This window comes from Ambystoma mexicanum, chromosome 2q, assembly GCF_040938575.1.
Source record: "Ambystoma mexicanum isolate Mex_15411 chromosome 2q, UKY_AmexF1_1, whole genome shotgun sequence".
NCBI classification, from domain to species: Eukaryota; Metazoa; Chordata; class Amphibia; order Caudata; family Ambystomatidae; genus Ambystoma; species Ambystoma mexicanum.
Window position 1 is genome coordinate 1,236,909,743 of NC_090924.1, and position 16,856 is coordinate 1,236,926,598.

Below are 16,856 nucleotides of genomic sequence, written 5' to 3' on the forward strand. Positions count from 1 at the left end.
CCACCAGGACAGAGTTCAGAAATCTGTCTTAACAAATTGGTGTACAGCGGTGGGATACGACTGAAGGTATCCAGTGTTGCGCACGAACTAAGGCATTTCAGGTTATTCCAACCAGTACACGTAGTGAATTGTTGTAGTATAACTTTAAAAAGGCCATAGTCCTATCAAACAATATGGAAACAAATACCTTGTTAACGTTAAATGCTTCCAAATCAGAAACGCTGAAAAAGATGTGTGCGGAGAGAGGTGTTTCCTCTCAAGGCACAAAATTGGAAATGATCCAGAGAATCGTGGCGTGGAAAGAAGCGCAGCTTGACGCTATAACTTCTGAGGACAGTGCAGAAGGTGGTGGGGCTGCTCTCACTGGTAGAACCGACGGTTCTGCCGCCGCACTGATCCATCGCGACCACGAGGACAGGGAGGACGAGATGTCTAATGTTTCCTCTGCCAGTGTTGATGGGGATGCTATGCTTGAATTCAAGAAGCAAGAGCTGCGGTTTAGGCAGCAGGAGCTTGAATTCAGCATAGCCAAACTAAAAATCGAACAGGCAGAAAAACAAAAAGACAGGGATCACCAGTTGGAACTGGCCAAGCTTCAGGTTGCAAATGGGTCCAAGGGTCCTGGACATGGGTCTGGGGCCTCCTCTCATCCACGGTTTCCGAAAGATCTGCTCAGTGTGTATGAAGAAAGGAATGACATTATGGACTGGCTGAATGCGTTTGAGTATGCATGCGAAGTTCAACAAGTTGACAATGCTGATAAGACTGCCCCATTCTGGCTGAAGTGCCATTATGGAAATGTCAAAGGCTGAGCGAGCTGATTTGGCAATGTTAAAGCAAACTCTCATTTTTAAGTTTGGGAAGACTCCGGCCCAATATTTGAAACGTTTCAGAGAGTATAAGAAAAAGGAAGGTGGTACTTGGGTATCTTATGTCGCTGAATCCTTGAAAAACTTAACTGACTGGGTCGAAGGTTATAAGGTTTCTACCTTCGAAGGCATGATAAATCTTGTCATGCTGGAACACATTTTTGCTTCTTCTTCTCCGGAGCTTAAGCAGCATATGGCCGATTCGAAGGAGATAGATCCTAAGAAGCTGGCCATTGCAGCAGACTTATGGGTGTCACATCGAGTGTCCCATAAGGACAAAACTCATCCTGGTAAGCAGGAGGAAGGGAAAAAGTCCAAAGATATGGAGGGTGGAGAATCTGCTAAATCTTCTTCCCATAAGGGCCAGAAAAAGAAAAACAAGGGTAAGACACAAGAGAACTCACAGGGTAGTGGAGGTCAGCCTCCGAAACAGAACTCTGGTTACAATAAGCCTCCCTACGTAAACAGACCCAATGGATCTTGTTTTTCTTGTGGAGCAACTGACCATGTGAAGGGGGATCCCCGGTGTAAGGTTAGACCTTTGGGGGTCCACTCCGCTAATCTGGCCTTCTCCTCCTACGAGGAAGAAGAGATTAGAGGAGCATCCTTCTCTTCAGACTCATTTCCCAGCGGGATAGAGGCTGAGGTAGTTTTAGTGTCCCTGGGTTCCTGGGAGCCTAAAGTCGCAGAGGCTTATGCTAGGATTCCGGATAATACCAAGCACTACTTTAAAGACAGTGTGCTGATCAATGGAGTAGATACTCCAGCTCTTAGGGATAGTGGGTGCAGTCGCACTGTAGTGGATTCTTCCTTGGTAGACTCAGAGGAAGTTGCCAGAGCTACTCTGATGCCCACTAAGTTGGCTGACGGCCCCCTCCGTATGTTTCCAGTAATACCTGTAAATCTTACTTTAAATGGTACAGCAGTCAGGATTCCAGTGAGCATTCAGAGAAACGTCCCGGGAAAGGTCTTGTTAGGTAATGATCTCAGAGCTTTAGGGCTCGTAGGAGACACTGCCGAAAGACCCTACACACGGTATCAAGCACGGGCAGCATTGGCCAAGTCCAATACGCCGCCCCAGCCGAAGGGGAAACCCAAGGCGAAAGGAGTCAACAAGTCACGACGAGGGAAAGAGAATATTCCCCCGAGCTCGCCTACCACTGCGGTGGAGGAAGTTGGACAATCGCCCTGGCCTGACAAGGAGGTGGCGATGCCTGAAGTATTCGACCCCAACGATCATCCTGAACTAAAAGACTTGTTAGTTGAAGGAGGTCCTGATAGGGACGAATTCAGTAAAGGCCAAGGTGAGTTCCCATCTCTGGAAGGCCTAAGGAGACAGGCCTGCTCCCAGCTTGAGGGTGAACCTCCTGGGACGCATAGGATTTATTGGGAAGGTGGACTCCTGTATAGTGAGCCCACAGAGTCTACAGAAGGAGACCATAGGAGGTTGGTGGTTCCCCTTGCTGTTAGGCCCTTCCTCCTGCAGTTGGCGCATGAAGTTCCCCTTGCTGGTCACCTTGGTATGAAGAGGACCAAGCAAAGGTTATCCATGCACTTCTACTGGCCCAAGATGGGGGTGCAAGTAGAAAGTCACTGCAGGAGTTGTGCCTCCTGCCAGTGTTCTGGTAAGGTTGGCGCGACAATCCAAGCTCCGTTGGTACCGCTCCCAGTTGTGGGGGTACCATTTGAAAGGGTAGGGATCGACATCGTTGGTCCCCTTGACCCGCAAACCTCCTCAGGCAATAGGTTTATCCTGGTGCTGGTCGACCATGCAACCAGGTATCCTGAGGCCATCCCATTGAAGACTGTAACTGCCAAGTCAGTTGCAAAAGCTTTACTCGGCATATTTACTAGGGTTGGCTTCCCTAAAGAAGTTGTGTCAGATCGTGGCAGCAACTTTATGTCGAAGTATATGCAGGCTATGTGGAAAGAATGTGGGGTCACCTACAAGTTCTCTTCTGCATACCACCCCCAGACCAATGGTCTGGTGGAACGTTTCAACAGAACGTTAAAGAGCATGATTGGGGCTCTGGAGGAGCCTCAGAGAAGAAAATGGGATCTTCTTTTACCATGCTTACTGTTTGCCTACCGAGAGGTACCACAGGAGGGTGTTGGCTTCAGCCCCTTCGAACTTCTGTTCGGTCATCCCGTACGGGGACCCTTAGCCATCGTCAAAGAGGGATGGGAGATGCCAACTCCCCCTGTTACTACCAACGTAGTTGATTATGTGCTAGGGCTCAGAAAACGGATGGTACTTCTGATGGGCTTGGCTAGTGATAAATTGAAGGCAGGGCAAGCGCTGGTGAAACATTGGTACGACCAGAAAGCTTCCCTCATCAACTTTACACCTGGTCAGCAAGTCCTGATCATGAATCCCATAAGGCCTCGAGCTTTACAGGACAAATGGTCAGGCCCTTACACAGTGGTGGAGGCCCTGGGTGAGGTTAACTATTTAGTGGACCTTGGAAGGCCTGGACAGGCTCCAAAAGTGTTTCACGTGAATAGGCTGAAGGCTTTCATCCCAAGAGTCGAAATCACAGCACTGCTACTGGCGTCAGACGTTGAGGAAGAGGAGTCTGAACCTCTCCCCGACCTATTCCAAAGCGGTCCTTCAGATAGCTCCTTTGAGGGTGTCCGAGTGGCCCCTCACCTGACTTCTGATCAGCAGGCTGAGGTGAAAAGTTTGCTTAGGCAGTTTTCCCCCCTGTTTTCACAGTCGCCTGGTTTGACACCTTGGTGCAAACATAACATTGACACAGGAGACAGTGTACCTACCAAAAGTAGGGGATACAGGATGTCAGACAAAGTACGGTCTTATATTAAGACCAAGGTCAACAAAATGTTAGACCTTGGGGTGATTGAACCCTCTAGTAGTCCTTGGTCCAGCCCTGTGGTGTTGGTTCCAAAGGCAGGCACTTCTGAATTGAGGTTCTGCGTGGATTACAGGGCTCTGAATGCTGTCACCAAGACAGATGCACACCCCTTGCCTCGAACAGATGAGCTGGTGGATACTTTGGGTGCCTCCAAGTACCTCAGCACGTTTGACCTCACTGCTGGCTATTGGCAAATAGCTTTAGCAGAACATGCCAAGGAGAAGACAGCATTTTCTACTCCAGACGGCCTTTACCAATTCCGGGTAATGCCGTTCGGGTTGAAGAATGCACCTGCCACTTTCCAGAGGCTTGTGAATCATGTGTTGAATGGGTTGGACGAATTCTGTCTTGCATATCTGGACGATATAGCAGTTTTCAGTGCCACCTGGGAAGACCATGTGAAACACCTCGGGATTGTGCTCCAGGCTCTTCAGAAAGCCCACTTGACCATAAAGGCTAGTAAATGCCAGATTGGACAAGGCTCAGTGGTTTACCTTGGACATGAAGTAGGTGGAGGGAGGATACAGCCTCTACCCAGTAAAGTACAAGCAGTACAAGACTGGCCTACCCCCACTACGCAAACCCAAGTGAGAGCCTTCTTAGGACTCACAGGGTATTATCGAAATTTTGTGGCAGACTATGGCACCATAGCTGCTCCTCTGACTGCCCTTACAACTCCGAAGAAACCCAAGAAGGTAACTTGGACCGACGAGTGTGAGAAGGCCTTCAATGGCTTAAAAGACTCCTTGTGCCAGGCCCCTGTCCTTAGGGCCCCGGATTATCAAAGACCTTTTATCGTGCAGACGGACGCCTCTGATACTGGGATAGGAGCTGTACTATCACAAGTAGATGAGAAGGGTAAGGAACACCCTATCGGTTTTATTAGTCGCCAGCTTAAGGACAGAGAGCTCAGATGGTCCACGGTAGAGAAAGAATGTTTCTCTGTTGTGTGGGCCCTAAGGAAGCTGAGGCCCTACCTCTATGGGACCCACTTCACTGTGCAAACTGACCATAAGCCGTTAAAGTGGCTAATGAACATGAAGGGGGAGAATCCAAAGTTGCTTAGGTGGTCCATAAGTCTACAAGGCTTCGACTTCACTATTGAGCATAGGCCAGGTGTCCAACATAGCAATGCTGATGGGTTGTCCAGAATGTTTAACCGACCTGAACAAGAGACTCATCCAGGGGTGGATTAGTTCCCCCTGTCCATAGTCTGGGAGGGGCGAGTGTTAGGAAAGATTTCATAATTGTAGGTAATTTTCCTTCCATGTGGCAATCCCTAAACTTTTTGCTGTTGTTTTTCACCTTGTTCTTGACTTTGCCAGAGAAGTGCAGCCTTCTGCTGCACTCCTCTGGGCTTTCGCTCCTTTCTTACGGGGAAACTGACATGCCCTTAAGACAGTCAGTACCGGGGAACGCTGTTTCCCGTAGTTTCTTTTATCATGTTGCGGCTTTAGTGCAACATGACACAAGAGGGCACTATAAGCTAAGTTACAGCTCTCTTGGGTCTCTAGCCTTCTACAGGCCCTAGATACTCGTTTAGGATTGCATTTGATCGGTGCAAGTCATTCAGGGACTGGAATGGTGGCAGCAATCGTTTTGTGTATTTTGAGCTCCTTTTGGCGTTCTGAGCGTGTTTTTCGCGCTGAACCCAAAATGGTGGCCTGGCTCCCAAAATGGCCAGACCACGAGGCTCCTTTGTCCTGTCCACTTACCGTCTTGCTCCCTTCACCTTCCCCAGGTCGAGCGACCCGGGGCCTTCCTTATTTGGGCATGTACTTTCCCACGAAACGTGGTTGCTTTCGCGGGCTTCTACATGTCTTTTGTGTGCCTCCAGGGTGTGGGCTGGGATGTCTGGTCCCAATACACATCCTGGGTGCCAGAGAGTCTAGGGTGGTGTGAATGCCTGGGACCACCGTGGTCCGTGATTGGTCCACGAATGGTGTGTGTGTTGATGAGCGGATCTCCCATTGGCTCCCCTCCGTTTTGGCGCGAAGGGAACCATGGATAAGAGGGGGCTGGAAACACCACTACCATGTCGATCTCCTGAGTTCTCACGAACGAAGGAATACAGGAGCCAAGTATCCTGCAACCAAGAGGCTGGACCGAGGAATCGCTGGTGACCCGCTGAAGGACTCCTCCTTTGCACTGCTGTCGTCCTGTGAAACCCTTTCCTCCTTTGATCGAACCAGAAGGCCTGTACTGGTGCTTCGACCTTTGGAATAGCAGGAACAGCTATTCTCGGCGACTTCATCATCTCCTGCCAGTAAGCCTTTGGAAGCGTCTCTGGGCCATCCAGTTGACTGACCAGCTTACACGGGAGTCCTGCTCTGTAACCGCCGCCAGGTTGTGTTGTATTTCGAGTCCTGGTCACTCTCACACGCTTCGTACACTTGGCGTTCCCAAGTCTGAAGTGAGTAGTGTACATTTGGCTCGAATACACACGGCCACTCCGTTGCCCTGCGGTGGTGACAAAACTGTGCAGGTTTCTTCGATTGGGACGTCTTTTTTCTCTACACGACGACGAGGCATTCCCGGCTCTTCTGAACCTGCCAGCTGCTGAAACTAACGTGGAGAAGCCTGGGTCTGCTTGCATCGGGGACCGGTGAGTAGTATAGCTAGGATCTGGTCGCCCTCCTGCAGTAGCCCATTGCTTTTCCCTGCTGTGTAAAAACAGCACCCTTTTGTCCGTACTCGCGCTCTGCTTCTGCTCACTGTGGAGGCTGCGCTTGAGCCGCGGAACCTGTTCTCCTTCTGTTGTGCACTAACCCGAACTGCCTGACTTCCTCCGAAGAGCTTCTCCTTTTGCCCGTTGGCACCAGCGTGTGCAGGTACTTTGAGCACAAGGCTCCACTCTTCGCAGGGCTCGGACTTCCATCTAGTTAGGTGCCTCTGAAGGCAAACTGAGTCTAAAGCATTATCGCACTGCCTGTTTTCCTTCCCTTGCAGGTGGACTACACATTTCGTGCCTCTAATGCTTGCGACTGTCGTATTTGTATATATATTGTGTTGATATGGTATGTGTTGGCTTAATATTGTGATATTGTGATTTTCTCGCTACGGTCGTTGTTTTAAAGGCCTTAAAATAAATGTGTATACATTTTTGATATAACAACTGTTTGGAGTAGTTTGTAAGCGCTCTTGCTTTGTGTGCTCATTGCGGGCTTTCAGTCACCCTCACCCCTCTTGAGACCTAGTCTTGACCGCCGCGATCGCTACCTTGATTGGTCTGGCTCGTCCAGAGGTTACCCTGTTCCAAGTAATTAGGTTGGCCTTCTGAACTTCTGCGCCACCAGGACAGAGTTCAGAAATCCGTCTTAACACCGGGTAGGTCTAGGCAGGTTAGTTGGTAGTAGCACAGGAGTTATTTTGCACCCGCGTAGTAACATCGAGGCAGTAACGTTAAAGGATAGGTTAGACAGAGACAGTGTAGGGTCAAAGTGTTCTAGTGCCTAGCGGGGATTGTATCTTAGTTATGTAGTTGGGACAAGGTATGGAGCGAATGGGTAATCCTGGCTGGAAAATGTGAGACGCTGCGAGGCCTGTGTAGTAGACTCAGGAAGCAGGGAATCGGCAATTACATATCTTAGCACCATCAGGATGATAATGTTGTTATCAGTGGTGTCCATTTCATAATTCTGTCTTGGTGACTCATTTGTCGATTTTTGAGATCTCATTGCTCGGTATCTTTTTGAACATTTGACTGCATGCTGTAATTTACTTTCCAATGTAATGTCATTGAAGTCGCAGTCCATGATGCGGCCATAGATGGTCATAGTCAGGTTTACGAAAAGAGCCATGTAGTCTCTATACAAAGCGCTTAAGCGCTATATAATAACACATCATTATCATTTGGCCTTGGATGTCTGCTCGCATTCACAGTAATTTGGTAATATGGGCCTTTGCACACTGATATTAACAATACATTCTTGTATGAAATGTATATCACATTAGTGATAGCATAACCATATTTGTCGTAGTGTAATTAGGAACAATGCTATGTGATGCCACTTCCTGTTTTGTCAAGGGGTGAAAGGTTGTGTCTCATTGCTTCCTGTGATGTCACTTTGGGGTAGAGTCAAATGACATCACTTCCTGTGATGACATCAAAGGTCAAAGTCATGTGATGTCACTTCCGCTACCCCTGGCATTTCGGTGAAATGACGTCCCTGGTCTGGCTGTCAAAAGGAAATTGTAACGCTCACCTGGCTCCCACGGAGGCATTGGTCTAGTCTGGGTCGCTGTGGCCTCTTCAAGCGTGATGCGCAGAACTCGGACCACCGATTGAACAGGACCCCCAAATCTTGCTTGTCTGGCCCATAGGAATATCCTTCTGCAGATGGTAAAGGGGATTAACCGTCTGCAGAATAGTGTGCTTGCTCCCCCCTTTCCCCTTCGTTCTTCTCTGACTTCCTCCAAAACCCCCGGTTTAAGCTCACCTTATGGTTTGGAAGGATGAACTCTCCATCCTGCTTCTGGTGCAGGGGCGCGCCTTCGTCCAGTTACTTCACTGGTTTTCAGAATGGCGCTGGCAAAATCCACTTGACTTTTCGGAGCGATACGCCGTAAGTATGAAGATTCAAAAGTTCAAGTGTGAGCCTCTTTTTATGTTGTCTTCCTAACCTGTGATCTGTCCTTTATTTCAGGTGCAGAACGAAGGCGATGCGTTGAGGGGTTAAATTGCCGATGGTAAAATCAGGTGAGTTAGTGATGAGGGCGACCCCTCTAAATGTCTTTATAATTCCCCAGTAATGTCTTTTGTCCTTTCCCCATAGGGGCCGGGGTGCGGTACCTGCCAACGAAGCGGCGCCGACCCGAAATGTGGAATGGTTCACCAAGAAAAGCCGGTAAGTATTATGGCTGAAAATTCGGCTTTCCTCCTGTGTTCCCTCTGCTGACCTTTTGTCTCTTCTTCTCTCCCCTAGGTGCAGAGATGTGGCGACCGGTGCTGACAGCCGCGATGGAGCCGGGAGATGTCTCGAGGACAGGTGAGTGAAGCGCGGCGCTGCAGCGAGCAACGCAATGCTTTTAAATGGAAGTCTTTCTTCAAGAATGCTGGCGTGAAGATTCCGGATGCAGGTAAGAAGTTTGAATAAGTTCTTGGTTTTCACCTTTCTCTTCTCTTCTTTCCTTACAGGTGTTCCAGGCTCGAGGCGGGCGTGGCTGGAGTCCAGGTGCAGGAGCAGACACGGTGAGCGTTCAGCTGCTGGGATGCAGAACAACGCGAAGCACGTGTGGCTGTCCGGGCGTGGCTTAAATAGCCTTGGAAGAAGTCCCAGGTAAGTATTCTTCCACAACCCCACCCAAGTAACAAAATAGTCCCTTCAGTAAAATAGTCCCTCCTAAGCCTCATTTGGCTTGGGTCTTCATGCAGCATGGTCTGCATCAGGTGAGTATGCAGCATGGTCTGCATCAGGTAAGTGCACCAAACACTTTCCTTTATGAGCCTGGCGCCTATGGCGCCAGGACTGATGTCCAACATGAGCCTGGCGACAGAGTCCAAAGAGCCCCTATTATAAGGGGCCGCTGGGCTTTTACCCGGGGGCATGATGCCTGCTCCCGGGGGTGCTGGGTCTGGCCTGGTGCTCCGGGGGTAGGCATCATGACAGAAATAAGCAAGGGAGGGGGTGGGTCCAGCCTTACCACATCTAGCAATACATCTCTGGGGCTAGCAGAAATAGTGGAAGAAGAAATGACGGGCTGTGTCAGACTTGAAGAGATGACAGGAGGAAGGGACAGAATCTCGCAAGAAACGAATGGCAACGATTTCCCCACTTGCAAAGCACAATCTCCTTTCATCTCTGGCCACTCTTAAAGAAGATATGTAAATAAAAGGACTGACGAAGTACAGGCAGCGATTGCATGCATCCATACCAGAATTACAGAAATCTGACGCAGCATTGCTGATATTGGCTGCAGAGACAATGACAACGCGAAAAGACAATTTAAGAACTATCCTATACAATAGATAAAGGTCGGAAAATGCAGCCCTGAGATATAGTAATGAAGTTCCATGCATATAGAGCCATGGAAAAGATTCTTGAAAGGACGAGAGAAATTAACACCATTTCGTTTCAAGGTCTCTCTCACTGGCTGCCAGAATTTAGCAATTGTCATAGTGCAAAAGAGACTATCATTATCATCAGCCGCTGAAAAGAATGGGAATGAAGGAGTTTAATATAGATGGACCTTTCACATTGTATTACTAGGGCGCAGAGCTCTCCCTTGAATCTTATAGGCTGCCTGGGATGTAAAGGCCACCAGTATTAGGAGAGGGGTTTATATGTTTTTCTCACCTATTAGTGGGAGATGTGTGATGTTTTACTTACTATGTTTGGAGTTAGAGATATAAGATGGGTGGGAAGGAGAGGGAGGTAAATGCGGGGGTACCTGGAGCCAGATTTAAGGGACTTGTTTTTTAGATGATGGGTGATGGACAGGTGTGTGTTCTTAAGATTTACTGCAAAGAGATTTTCATTCAAAGTTATGACATATATCGTGAGGGGACTAAATGTCATCACAATAGGATCCGCTTATTTTTATTATCTTTCAGGTGGAAACTTGTGGAAAATAAAACATAAATATAGCATGCATACAAGAAACACACCTATTAAAGGGTTATTCAAAGATATTAATAACAGGAGAGTTTCCACATCAAAACCTTTCCATGTGCTGAGAAAAGAAAAAAGGAGTGTGAATACTCCTTTTAGTGAGAGCGGGAGTGGAAATACTGTTCTCTAGAAAGTTGGTCCCGTTGATGGAAATGCAGGACGCATGTATAGAGGGAAGATATCTAATATTGAACGTGACATTGAAGGGTGCCATTGACAATTTTCATTTTTCTTGATTATGTAGAGGGAAGATATCTAATATTGAACGTGACATTGAAGGGTGCCATTGACAATTTTCATTTTTCTTGATTATGTAAATAAACACAAAGACCGTAAATGTCCTAGCCAGTTGAGAGCGTTGTGGTTATTGAATGATTGACTCCTAAATGGCTTATATAGCCAATAGATGTCAAATGTGTCAGTATAAGGGAACTGCTGATTAGGAATGTGCTGAATACATTAGATTAACAAATATCTTTTTTAGGATTCCGTTCCGATAATGGTGGTGGGTGATGAGTGCGTCAAGGGAGAGGGCATACATTGATTTGATTGCACACAAAAGAAGTCAGAACAACAAAATAGTGTATTTTACCTTCGTACCGTTAATGTTATTGCACTGAAAACATGAACAATGGTTACAATAATAAAAAGACGACAAACAAAAATTAAGAAAATGTTACCAAACCAGTTTTTTTTTGTTAAAACAAAGTCGTTGTTAAATAAATAAAGAGAACACAAAAGTAAAAAGAGGGGAAAAAAAAGAGTACTGATTAGGGAAATATAAAACCAAAAAATATAAAAAGTAAACAAATATAAGTTGAAAACATTAAAAAACAGCCTATTAACAAAAAAATCAATAACAGGAAAAAATAAAGAATACATTCAAATTAAAACAACTAAAATAATACTTTTTTAAAGAAAATATATTTTAGCAAAAAGAATTTGTGTTAATCAGAAGTTGCCTTATAGTTACTGTAAGGACACATTCCATACCATTTACTCCTCCAATCCCGATCAATGCGAGCTGTTCGATGTTTTCATCAAGTAACTTTCTCTTTTCCTGAATTGGAAATTGTAATCTCTTTGGCCGAAATGTGTTAGCATGAGTGCCAATCCCTGGCATCGTAATGTGCCCACATGTGTAGATAATCCACAAACTGTCTGGCAACATTTGATTTCGTATTCATGTAATGTTTATCAGACTTGATTACATTTTCTGGTTGTCTGGCTCCATAGATTTTTCCACTGGGGGTCTTCAAAATATATACCATACTGTAAACTCAAAACATGTTTTGCTTAGCCCTCTATACATGTTACAATTATGGAATTTGAATATTGATTTTAAACAAAAAAGCTCTTGTGATGGATATGGCAAGGCTAAGGAAGCCCTAGCTGTTTGGATTTTATGACTAATAAAATGATGCAGGTAAATCCAGCTCAGAAAGGATAGTCTGCTATTCAGAACCGCCTTTCATTAAACGCCATGCCAAAATCCTAGTTACACCTGTGTGCTTCTGCATCAATATTCTATTTTTTTATTGATATAGTTGATGAATCAACTTTTCAATATGTTTGCATTTATACAAACTGAATACAAAATAAAATAAAATAAAACTTTTCACATTTTACATAATACATATATTCCAATGAGACATCTTTAGATATAAAATAATAAAATAAAATGGGTCCATTAAAATAAGAATAAGAATCAGAATAACTGAAGTTATATCACTTAAGTCTTGGTTTGCAAACGTTACATTGTTTTTTTTTTCGTCTTGCAACTTGAGTGATAATAAATAATTCACAATAGCAATTCTCAGTTTGTTCAATCGTAAGGAGTCTTTATGCTTCAAAGTGCGATTTAAAATAGGTAATCCTTTTTTTCCAGAAGCACGGGACAGGCTACTATTAAATGTGGCAGTGTTTCAGGTGTCATCGGATCCTTGCAAAAACGGCAGATGTTCTTATCAGTAGGAATCAATTTCTATTTGGCCAATACATCTCTGGTGTGACATACATTGAGTCTGAATCTTCAGAAAAGATCTCTGTATGTAGAAACAGGACCTTTTAGTACATAAGTTTCCGGTGTTCTCAATTTCTTGACTACAGCAGAGTATATTTTTGCGTGCTTGGTGTTTAGACATTGCGCACGGGTGTTAATCCAATCCCATAGCATAATTTTATATTTAGCCTTATCGGGATTTGCTATTAATAACTTTTATGAAACATCGGCCTCCTGCAAGAAATCTTTAGCCTTCTCTCGCCATATTGCCATAGAACAATGGATTGTCATTTTCTTATATATAGACAGTACATGTAGGATGGTATTCTCTTGACAGCGCATAATGCACTTCCGATATAGGATACATAATTTCCACATGTACATTGTATAAAGGGAGGTTAACCCCAGTTATTAGCGCAATAAACACATTGATACAGCCTTGGGTAAACTTAACAAAGTTTTCTAAAAGGTGCCTTCCAAGATTGACCAAAACAACTAATTCCTCCAGGTTCCGGTCTCAGCACAATAAATTACACTGGGGACTGCTTTTTGGCAGTAATAGATTAATAACAATTTGAGTGAAAAAGTTCCATTCTTATGGTTTAAGATAGAGGCCTGTGAAGTAACAGTTCTCATTTTAGCTCTAATCTCATTATAGTATGGCAGGTCTGATTCTAGAGCGTTAACATTAAGACCTAAATATTTATATTCCAATACATTTTCAAGAGGCTGAGACTGCAAGGACCAGACCTGATGAGTTGCCTTTTCCAGTTGTGTTGGCACAATCTTCATGACCTTTGATTTTGTCAAATTGACAGTTAATTCATTGTCATTCACATATTTACCCAATCGATCCAACAACGCTTGCAGGCCTCTGGGGGTTTTTGCTAACAGTACAATGGTTGTCGGCATAAAACAACCATGGGATTGCACTAGACCCTAAGCGAGGAGAATCAGAAGTTACATCGGCAAATTTGGACACTATGGCCCTCATTCCGAGTTTGGAGGTAACGTCCCTTACCGGCATGGCGCAAATAGCGTGTCCGTGGTGGCACCAGTCTGCTAATAAAGGACTATTACGACTTCGCAGCCATGAGCTTTGCGCCATGCCGGTAAGGTACCTAGCGCCATGCCGCAAAAGGCTCCCAAAAAGCCCTTACCGGCATCAAGCTAAGCGCAGATTACACTACCGACGTAGTCCAATGCGTCAATAGCGGTGACTGTAAATAGCGGTGACCATATGTAGCGGACACCGCTATTTACTGTCACCGCTAATAAGCGGAACCGGAAATAGTGTCATCGCACAGGAACGGGAAGGAGCACGGCGGCCATCTTTAAAAACACAATCCATTGCTATTCTCAGCACACAGGATCCCTGGGACACCGCTGATCGACTGAAAAGTACCTCCTACAACACAAGAATGCCGAAAGCTCTGAAGAAGAGATCTGCCCGCCTAAGAAAGGAAAGATTTAATCAGGATGAGCTCCAGATGTTTGTGGACACTTTGCACGAGCATGCAGGCACAGTCTTCAGCAGCAACATGAGGAGAGAGGCAGTGATGCGTAAAAAAGAGATCTTGGCACTTGTTTCCCAGAAGGTTAGTGCAGTGGGCAACACACCCTGCACAGTGAAAGACTGCCATAAGTGATGAGGCGATCTGCGCCTAAGGGTGCGCAACATATTATCGGTCAATCGCGCCCAGGCCATGGTAACTGGAGGAGGACCTAGTTCACCCATAAATCTTACCCCGTGGGAGGACACATGTGCAAGCATGATTGAGTCGGAATCCATTGAAGGCGTAGGCGAGATGGAGTGTGGCGCCACGACATCTGCTGATGGAGGTGAGTGTCCAAAGTAGACACTGCTAAGCCAAATCTGATGAAAGTCAATGCCAATGTCTGTCCAAAGAGTCACGCCATGGTCGGCCACACACACACTCCCTGTAAAGTAGGCCGAAGCAAATGAGACACATGCTGATGCCTGCTGCAAGGCAATATCATACATGACACATACCACACAAAGTAGGAAATTCCACGAGGCACACAGCGTGCATGATCAAAATAGTGAGCATGTCAGACAGCACTGTTGCTGGCCAACATGAGTGATGCCGACATATGGCTGCATTGACCACCCATGTATGAAATGACGTGCCCTTCCCAACACAAATGCCTATTACCCACAATTGTGTGGATGAGCAATTGTCCCAATGTATATAGGATACCTATCCAAACATCACTCATGCCGTCCCTCTCTTCCACCCCCACAGGTAGTGAGCATAACAGCGTAGAGCAGGACACCACCTCTGCACAGGCCATGCCCAGTAAGAGGTCCCAGGAGCACAGCAACCGTCGGCCAACCTCCAGGGGACAAGCCAGGAGGGCACTGTGTCCCAGCAACCAAGCCACCGCAGGTACACATTGCACCTGTACCACCAAGACCCGTGGAGAGCACAGCACCACCGCCTCCCCCACCCACTGTTCTGCCTGGAGACACCTGTGAGACACCCCATTCGGAGGAGTCCAGTGTGGCTGGGGAGGTGGCAGCCACGGCACCCCTCACAGTGGATGACAGCCAGGACGACATCTGGGGCACCATGGAGGATGATATAATGGATGTGGTCCATACCCTAACCCAAATTGCATCCCCCCCAGGTATCTACGAGCGATGCCGTGAACACCAACATCCCAGTGCAGATTGGCCATGACCACACCCAGGGACATCTCAGTCCAGTATTCAGTGTTGGGGAGGATGAGCAGGCTGGGCATGCCAGCCAGATTTCCAGCACTCCCACAGGTGCAGCCGCAGGGCCACAGCGGGCTGACCTGCTCACTGCACTCATCCGTGAATTTGTACAGGACAACCGTCAGGCCAGAGAGGAGTGGAGTACAGAGTTGTCAGCACTGGGCCTGTCCTTTATGGACACCACCAACCGCCTCTGCGAGGAGGTCTCCGCCCTCTGGCAGGTGCTAGGGCGCATCTCTGATGCCTTGGAGGCAGGTCATCGTGCCCCACAACCTCAGCAGGAGTCCACACCATCCTCCTGCAGTTCCACACAAACCAGCCCGCTCCGCAGGTCGGTCCGTGCACTGCGCCGACGGGACATGCCACCCCCTGGCTCTGGGAGTGCCGAGTGAATGCTATGGCAGCCTCATGTAGGCTTCGTGGACTCAATGGGACTTGTGTAGGGGAGTTTTGGGGGGGAGGGTGATGGGGTGAAGGTGTGTGGGGGAGTTGGGGGGGAGGGTGAGGGGGTAAGGGTGTGTGTGGGAGTTGTGGGGGGAGGGGGTGTGTGGGAGTTGTGGGGGGAGGGGGTGAGGGTGTTCGAGGGTCTTGTCACTTACGTTCATATTGTTACATTCAATACACCGGTTGTTTGAAAAAGAAGACCTGAGTGGGCATTCATCAATGCGCATGTGTCATTTATTCATATACAGTGCATAGTGTAGCCCCACACCCAGTGCCCTCTGTTCAACTATCATGTCACCCTCTGCTGACATGTGTGTCAGAAATATTGTGCAATCACTGACTGCCACGTCCCTCCTGTGCATCGGCACCGTGATGATGTCCTGCCACATCTTCATCTTCCCCTTCATCTTCATCAGGTGGTAGCAGTTCAATGTCAGGGGGCAGGGGCACGTTTCAGCGGATGCACATATTGTGCAGAATTACACATGCCATGATGAACTTGGCCACTTTCTCATGCCTGTAGAGGAGTGCCCCACCCGACCGGCTGAGGCAATGAAATCGTACCTTCAACAGGCCAAAGGTCTGCTTGATGACCACACGGGTATGGGAATCATTGTAGTCCTCCTCGTGCCTGTTCTGTTGGTTTCGGACAGGGGTGAGGAGCCACGGCTTCAAGGGATAGCCACTATCACCTTTATGAGAGGAAAATGAGGGTAAATGTCAGGGGAATCATGAAGGACAGATGTACTAGTCACACATGCCTCAGGTTATCGTTGCCCACATGCACATGTCCCTGGATGCATTGCTGCCATTTTCTGTTCCTTCATGTGTCCTGTGCCATGATCTAATGGTGTGTGTTACATCTTCAAGATGATGGTGTGCACTGACGTCTAGTTGCACATGCATGGTGTATGCATACAGCTGTGTTAGTGTCAAAATAGTTAGGTGTTGTGTCCTGTGAGATTTGACAGTAGTCTGTGCAATATTGGGCAATCAGCATTGGCATTCCAATGGTGACATGCAGCACTCCTGTGATTGTGTCGGCCCTGTGCCAGACAGTGGATTCCCTAGTAGGTTCAGTATGATGCACTCCCAGGGATGCTTGTCCTGTGTGGTGATATATTGGAGACAGCAACATGGTGCAGGATGGCGTTACGGAGGGTGAGGGTCGCTGATGGGTGGTGCACGTGATGTGGGGTGGTTTCCTGTTAGTCGTGTCATGATAGGTGTGGACCTTACTTCATTCATATGGGATTTGTGTTTTTTGTACGGTATGTGATGGTTTGGGGCCCAATGTTTGGTGATGTGCACATC